Raw genomic sequence first — 7,509 nt, forward strand, 5'->3', positions numbered from 1 at the left:
ATTGTAGCCCATATTGGCCCCTCCTTGTCTGCAAATGTGGTAATCCAGTATGTGAGTTTAGCAATGTTAGCTGCCCAGTAATAAAATAGGAAATTAGGTAGACCCAAACCACCTTCAGATTTGACCCTCTCCAGATTTGCCTTCTTTGTGCGTACAGGCTTCTTATTCCATATAAACCTATCATGCTATATTTAAATGATATAGTGTATGACCATACCTATATAAGGTATATTTATACATTTTATTTTTCAAAATACCAAACAGATCATTTTTTAGCCATGCCTTGTTTCGCTCATTTTCGCTTTATTCCAAGCCTGTCTTTGAAAATTCTGAGCAGCAGCTAACCACGCCCCCCTACAGAAGAGGGGGGCATGAGCCGGCGAGAGTCACGTTATCATGTTTGCTGTGATTACGAGTGTGGAATAAACATGTCATCTCAGAGCAATGCATGTGTTCAACCATATTATCAATTTGATCCAGAAACTGACCCTGAAGCAACGGAGGTTTTGGTGGAGGTGCAAACATCTCAGTTGCAGCAGGACGTTTCTGAATGGTTAGTTGACAACATACTTGTCAACCCTCCCGATTTTCCCGGGAAACTCCCGATTTCATCGCCCTCTCCCGGTTTCCTCCCGGGGTCATATTTCTCCCGCATTTCTCCCGATTTCTGACAAAATCAGATTTACACACACTCTTAAAAATGTTGGGTTATTTTGTCAACCCAACCACTAGGTTGAACCTGTTGGTTAATTGAATTGGGTTATTTTTATGGAAATGGGTATTCTGAGAACCCAATTCGCTGGGTTATTTCTGTTGGGTATGGAGTTATTAGCTGTTGGGTTGCAATTTCTATGAAGTTGTGTTGGTTTGTTTTGGAATACCCAACACATTGGGTTGATGTTGACCCGCGAAACCAGCCACCTCCCACTAGTCTCCGTCTCTCTCCAACACGACATTGATGGAAGGACGGTCACACTAAAGTGTAGAGAGGAGACTCGATTAAAGCAAGGTTTGTTACATACATTATTATATACATTGTCTTACCATGTAGTTGACTTGATATTATTATATAAAGCGTCATACTGTTGTTAAGATGTAAGTTTGTGGAGCACTGTTGTGTACATTGCATCAAAGTAGCAAGCTAACACGTTAGCTAACACGTTAGCTAACACGTTAGCTGGCTAGCTATGTAGCAAACACACTATGGTGTTGTTACTCGAAATGACTCGAGAAATGCGTCATGTACTGCAACTAGGAGGACAACGTTAGTTATCTCATCAATTTGGCTTTTAATGCAATATCACATAAGTGAGTGTTATGGAGGGAAAAGCGCGGTGGTGAATCAGCTAGCCTCTGCATGCTAGCAGGCTTCAGCTAGCTAGCTCACCAGGCTTTACACAGCACTGGGCATACTTGTAGCCTTCCGATTTTCGTGGTAGACTCCCGATTTCATTGCCCTCTCCCGGTTTCCTCACTCATATTTCTCCAACATTTCTCCCGATTTCTGACAAAATCACATTTACTCAGTACTGTTTCCACTCGGACTTTAATACAGCTACACCATTGTTTGGCTTCCATGGTAGCGTGTCTCTTTAGTAGCGCGCGCAACTGAAAGTGAGAGGATGAGTAAGATATATCACAGAAAACAGAACAAGAATCGACAACATACCCTCTGCTCACTCCTTTCCTGTATTTAATACAGGTCCAGCCCACACATAGCTCCAACAAGGATGGTGCTACAGGCCGCAAGGCAGTGCACTTACAACTACAATAAGCATGGTGCGGTGGAAAGCTACCTTAAGTCGCATACAGTTTAACCGCCGACTGAAACTTTGGTAACGTTAACGTTAGGCCTAACCATTATGTTAAAACAGTGAAAAGACGTTTGGACTACTGAATCTTATTTCATGTTATTGTATGTTTTTTCTTAATGGACTCTTTTTGTGTTGATGTTTCAGGTTGATACGAACAATCAATGGACGATTTTGTGACTACTAAATTGACCGAGTGGCAGCTTCCAGGGCTGATTGAAAGGTTCAGAGGTAAGCTAATTTATAAGTCACCTCCATGCCTTCATTTTATGGGTACTGTGTTATGGTTCAGCCCCTGTCATCATTATGTGCATGCTATATGCTCTGTGCATAGGAAATGAATGGGACTGTAGTAATATTTTGTGTTCTGTCTTTCAGATGAGGCTATTGATGAAGAAAGCTTTGGGTACCTGGATCTTCACACCATCCCCACCTTGATCCCCAGAATAGGCGAGAGGCTAAAATTCATTAAGAAACATAATGAATTTGTAAGTAATGCGGTTGCATACACTGTCACCATGTTCTAAATTAAAATTCAGACGGACGGACTGACAGACAGACGTTACCCTTCACTGCTTGCCCTTTTAGTTCAGAATTCAGATGAATCATGGGATACGTTAGCTTTAGATGTAAAACTCGAATTCCTGGGGATGTGAGAAGTCTTTTTATCCATTTACGTGCGGTACATCATGTTAATTATGCTGCAAACTATTTCCAGTGTTGTGAAATTGGCTGCGGTAGAACAACTGAACTGAACAACTGAAGCCCTGAACTGCGGTTCAGGGCTTCAGTTGTTGTAGGTGATGAGGGTAATTTTGAAGTTGATGCGTTGCTGTTCGGGTAACCAGTTGACAGAGCATTGGAGTGATGTGTTATCTGGAGTGGGAGTGAGTGAGCAACTGGGCGGCTGAGTTCTGAACATAATGTATTTTTTGGAGAACAATAAAGCCGTTGGCATGCCTGGGGTGACACGGTGCAACATCAATAGAGGGGGACACCAAAAGGGGAGGGGGGATCCGTCCCCCTCCATCAGAAAATGGCAGATCTGTCGCATTATGAGTATGCTCACAGCATAAGTGTTTCGGTGGCTGAGGAGGACAGGGTGGGGCAGAGGCCATTTTACTGAGGTGGAAAAAAAATTTGGTGATTTGATTGATGTGTAACTTTATATTATTGTATTATACTGTATTATACGGCTATTCGAGTCTATATTGACACCCATAATTGTCCTCCTACAGGTGCCAGGGGAGAAGTAGCCCTGATGCTGCTGCCTGTCATGCTCCCTCCGCCTATTTATAAACAGGGCAGAAAATTGGTCCGCGTCAGTGTGAAAGAATCAAAGAGATTCTTCATTGATGTTAAGCCTGTAAGTAATTTACCTTTGAACAGAAACTCAAATATAAATTCATAGTGAAATGACTCCAATTATTATGTTACACTGTTGGAAAGCCTAATTCCTCTTTACAACGAGGTGCAACTTGTAAAGATTGTATTCGTGAATAGAAATACTTATCTTTTTTCTTTTCTTTCTCATCATAGGTCGGAACTAACATGGTGGAGTATTTGGAGGAAGCCAAATCGTTCAGGTCGTGCCCGTTCGTGCTGCTGCTTAACGATGGGATGCTGTGCTCTCAAGCCTTTGTTGTCATCTCAGGCACGGCTATTGAGACCGAGACGGCTCTCGCAGCGGTGGATACTTGTTTTAAGACTTTTTATGTCTTTGACATCCAATGTCCAAGCCAGTGTTTGCCTACTTGGCAATTTCTCCAGGATGTGGTGTATGAACTCCAAGGAACTGTTTCCCCAGCAGTGAAGTTCCTGAAAACCCAACTACATGCATGCAAATAGACTGGCCTGCAACCCCCCCACCCATCTCTTCCTTTCTCTCTCCTCTCACTCTGTTGTGTAATTTTATGGGAATTGTTATGTCAGTGTGTTTTGGAGCTGTTAAACGAGAAATTGTGGAAATTGTATATTTGTATGTGTTATTCTGTGATATTCTGATTAGAATTGTAATAAATGATTATTATTACATTGGTGTGAGAATATATTTGATCAAGAAAACAACCGAAGGATGTGAAGTGAGAAAATGCCAACAAGATGTATCACACAATTGTGATAATGTGATAATTTTTACTATCAGTTGTGCCAATGAAATGTCAATTATAAAAGGGAACAACCCATTATAGACAACTAAACCCAGCAGTGTAGTCAATGTGAACCCAACAAATTGGGTTGGTCATATAACCCAATTTGTTAACATCTAAATGTAACTTTTTGCATGGAAAAACCCCTCAACTTAACTGATGTTTAGGTGATCTAGTCATGTTTAATGGAAAGTATATCAGTGTATTAAAGTCAATACTTCATTCATTTAAACCAATATCTTTCTTGATTCTTTGTACAGTATGAACAATAGAGTCTTTATACCTGTGCTGAAGTTCACTGCTGTGAGGAGTCCAGTTCTGTCTCTTACTCTCTGGTCCAGCATGTCTGCATCACCTGGACACGTAAAACAAACAGATATATGTAAAATAACATGTGTACAAACAATATAACTGATTATCTTCTGTTGAACATGTTGGATTGTCGATTGTCCGAGTCAGGGTCCTTTTTATTTTACTGTAACTTTGGAAGTTGTGTTACCAATGCTTACTGTTTATTTGATACCCATTTGGTAATGCAATTAATAAAAACAACAAGGTTTGGGTTCGTTCTTCAGATAACTGTGACGTTAACGTGTAAGCTCAATAATGAATTCCAGATCAACCAACCATATTGTAATATCTAAGTAATCATCTTGAAATATGACATTAATAATTGTAATATACACACATCTTATTGTGAGGTTGATTTCACATACACTACTTCGACATTAGCTTGTCTACATACTTGAACATAGCCAATTTAAATTAACCTTAGCGATGCATACAGTTCCTACCTACATAATAAAATATCTCTCTAAGTTACAAGGATGATCTTATTTTATCAACCTCAAACAGAAGCCATTTGTTGTACAGTATTATCCCACTTTACGCTTAACACTTGTCTTCGTTTTAACCTTTATATATAGTCTATGATTTTAACTTGGAGGCTACTATTAGCATCGTTAGTACCGTTGTAGCTACCACTCGCTTACACGCTAACCCTAGCCGTAACATTCATTACGTAGCTGATTAAAATCATTAACACATAAATAAAGTACTCAAATTTCACTTACCGCAAAACCGCATTAATGCACCGTCTGTTTTAACCGCAGAGCGAGTCACAATAGTCCGATATATAAGCATGAAGAACAAACAACCACGGCCGGATCAAGTTGTGTTCCCTGGATGAACCGAGCAGGCAGAGTCCCTTTAGCTAGCTTCACGTACCAGCTAGCAGATAGACAAGAAGCTAGCAGCAGCAGTGATTGAACGGAGCTGTCACTCAATGTGACCACGCCCTAATATATGCATAACTTTAAGGCTTAATATTAATTAAACAGATGAGTTGAGAAAAGATTCACCCCCCCAATCCATATTCATGAAGGGGGGATCTAACTATACAGAGAATATGGTTTTTTGAACCACGATGTAAACATGTTTATTTCTGCTTTAAAGTTGGGCATTTTAACATGGGGGTCTATGGAAATTGCTCCCTTCTGCAGACTGCTCCTACTGGCCACTAGATGAACTGTAGTGTGTTGCACTTCCGTATTGGCGTCCCGGCTCTTCCCCAGGGTTTGCCGCACACTATTCAAAACAGGAATCGAACGTAACCTACCCCCCCCCCCCCCCCCCCCCCCTTTAGGTCACAGGCTCCTCCAACAGTGCAACACAATAAAACAGTTACACAGAAAAAATAGTGAAATAGTGCAATAAGAGTCTATATAAAAGTGATTTGAATATGATATATTAGATAAATAATTTCTAAGTAGCAGCCAGATGAATGTTACGGATGTTGTTTCTAAGTTCAGGTGTTTAATAGTCTTATGGCCTGTGGGATGAAACTGTCCCTGAGTCTGGTGGTTTTAGTCCTGATGCTGCAGTACCGCCTGCCAAACGGCAGCAGACAGAACAGTTTGTGGCTGGGGTGATGGGGGTCTTTTATAATCCTGAGGGCTTTCTTTAAGTTAACCTGGTATTTTTACTCCAATGCATTTATTTGAGTTACTTTACAGATTTAGATTAATGATGTTAAATATAAACAACCCTTAAATCTGACTTAAGTTACACCTGAGTAAAATTCAGTGAAGGTGATTGTCAAGTGCCAACAATCAGGCGAGATATTTGATAGTGGGTGCTTGAGAAGACTAAACATTTATCTGCAGATCCTTGTAAAGCATATTCATTACTCGTTATTCTCTAATCTTTCATTAAAGACTGTATATAATTGCTATTTTGCACGTCCCTTTCAAGATTTAAAGATTTTCGAAGGTTTATTGACATATCATATACAAAACTACGGTGTAGTTATGCAATGAATGAAAAACTTGGGTCACAGGTTCCTCAACAGTGCATTACAAGACATCTATCAATATGTGTGTATACTTCCACCATTAAACTGTCGTATTCTGCACATGTATTATTCTATCTACATACATCTTATAAGAGTATAATAAATATGTATAATATCGGTTACAATAAGTGCTTCAACATAGTTAACATTGCAGGAAAGTTGATTGTCAAGTTCCAAAACAAACCATGCAATATATTAGACTTTGTCAGGCTTAATATTTATCTGTAGATAGATACCCCCAAAGCTTTTTTCTCATTTAAAAGAAGACCTTCACCTAAAGTATTCTTTAATGTTTAAATACAGCCTTATTGGTTAGCACATCCTCCTATCAGGCACTAAACTGTTTTATTCTATATATCATTTACAGTATCTTCTTGATATTTTCTATTCTATATTTATATCATTGACCTTCTACTTTGCCACTATTTTGTATGTACTCTTAATATTGAAATGTTTTCATCAAATATAAGACATTCAAAAGTGCTTTACAAAAATGAAAGACATTAAGAAAAAGGCATTTTAAAACAGTCATTAAAAAGCAACACAATCTTCCTGCATTGCATTACTCTAAATGTGTAATAGCATGCTTTAACCAGTTTACAGTTCTAACAAAATAAAATATACTGCTGTTTCCGGTTTAGTTTACGACGGATATATTTTGTTATTGTTTTGATATTTGTAACACAAAAGCGATGGAAAAAACCCACAGCAGCACAGAAAAGATGGTCTTAACAGGACCCAGTGGTCTAGTAGTTAATAAAAAACAATAATATCAAAACAAATTATTACTACTAACTTTATTGTGAAATTAAAACAGAACGTTAAAATAATAGTTTCCGGTCTATTCTGATGCCCGATCTCTGTAGATAAATAAAGAACTACGACAGTGTAATATGTAATGCAGCCAAACCATTTATTACAATGCATTCATGTGATGACTTACAAAGAGTAAAGCAAGCACTGCTGAATAAAGTATGATTTTCTCTTTTACGAAACGTTTTTTTCATATGGAATGCAGTTGTAGGTCAACCAATCACAGAGCTTGAGGACTGATCACGGGGTTTGTCAAGCTAAGCACATGGTGTAGTCCCAAACAATAGCTGAGGATTCTCTGCCATCCAAAAACTCCGAAAAAATATTTGTTACTCCGAATCGAAGGGGAAAAATACAAAAGCATTGTACACAATAAACCAATCAA

The 7,509-nt window shown here is 38.9% G+C and overlaps 1 long non-coding RNA gene across 3 annotated transcripts; it reads left to right on the forward strand.

Annotated features, from left to right (window-relative positions):
* The first annotated feature begins 709 nt into the window (after positions 1–709).
* Positions 710–3,706, forward strand: LOC307038119. 3 transcript variants are annotated; one of them, XR_013807900.1, is made up of 5 exons: positions 710–1,009; positions 1,959–2,042; positions 2,190–2,299; positions 3,050–3,177; positions 3,351–3,706. It is a non-coding gene; the product is annotated as an uncharacterized lncRNA (long non-coding RNA). The 3 variants fall into 3 exon arrangements; XR_013807899.1 differs by having other exon boundaries at positions 1,959–2,299; XR_013807901.1 differs by lacking the exon at positions 710–1,009 and having other exon boundaries at positions 1,487–2,299.
* Positions 3,707–7,509: the final 3,803 nt, after the last annotated feature.

Source organism: Notothenia rossii, assembly GCF_949606895.1.
Source record: "Notothenia rossii genome assembly, chromosome: 4".
In the NCBI taxonomy this organism is placed as follows: domain Eukaryota; kingdom Metazoa; phylum Chordata; class Actinopteri; order Perciformes; family Nototheniidae; genus Notothenia; species Notothenia rossii.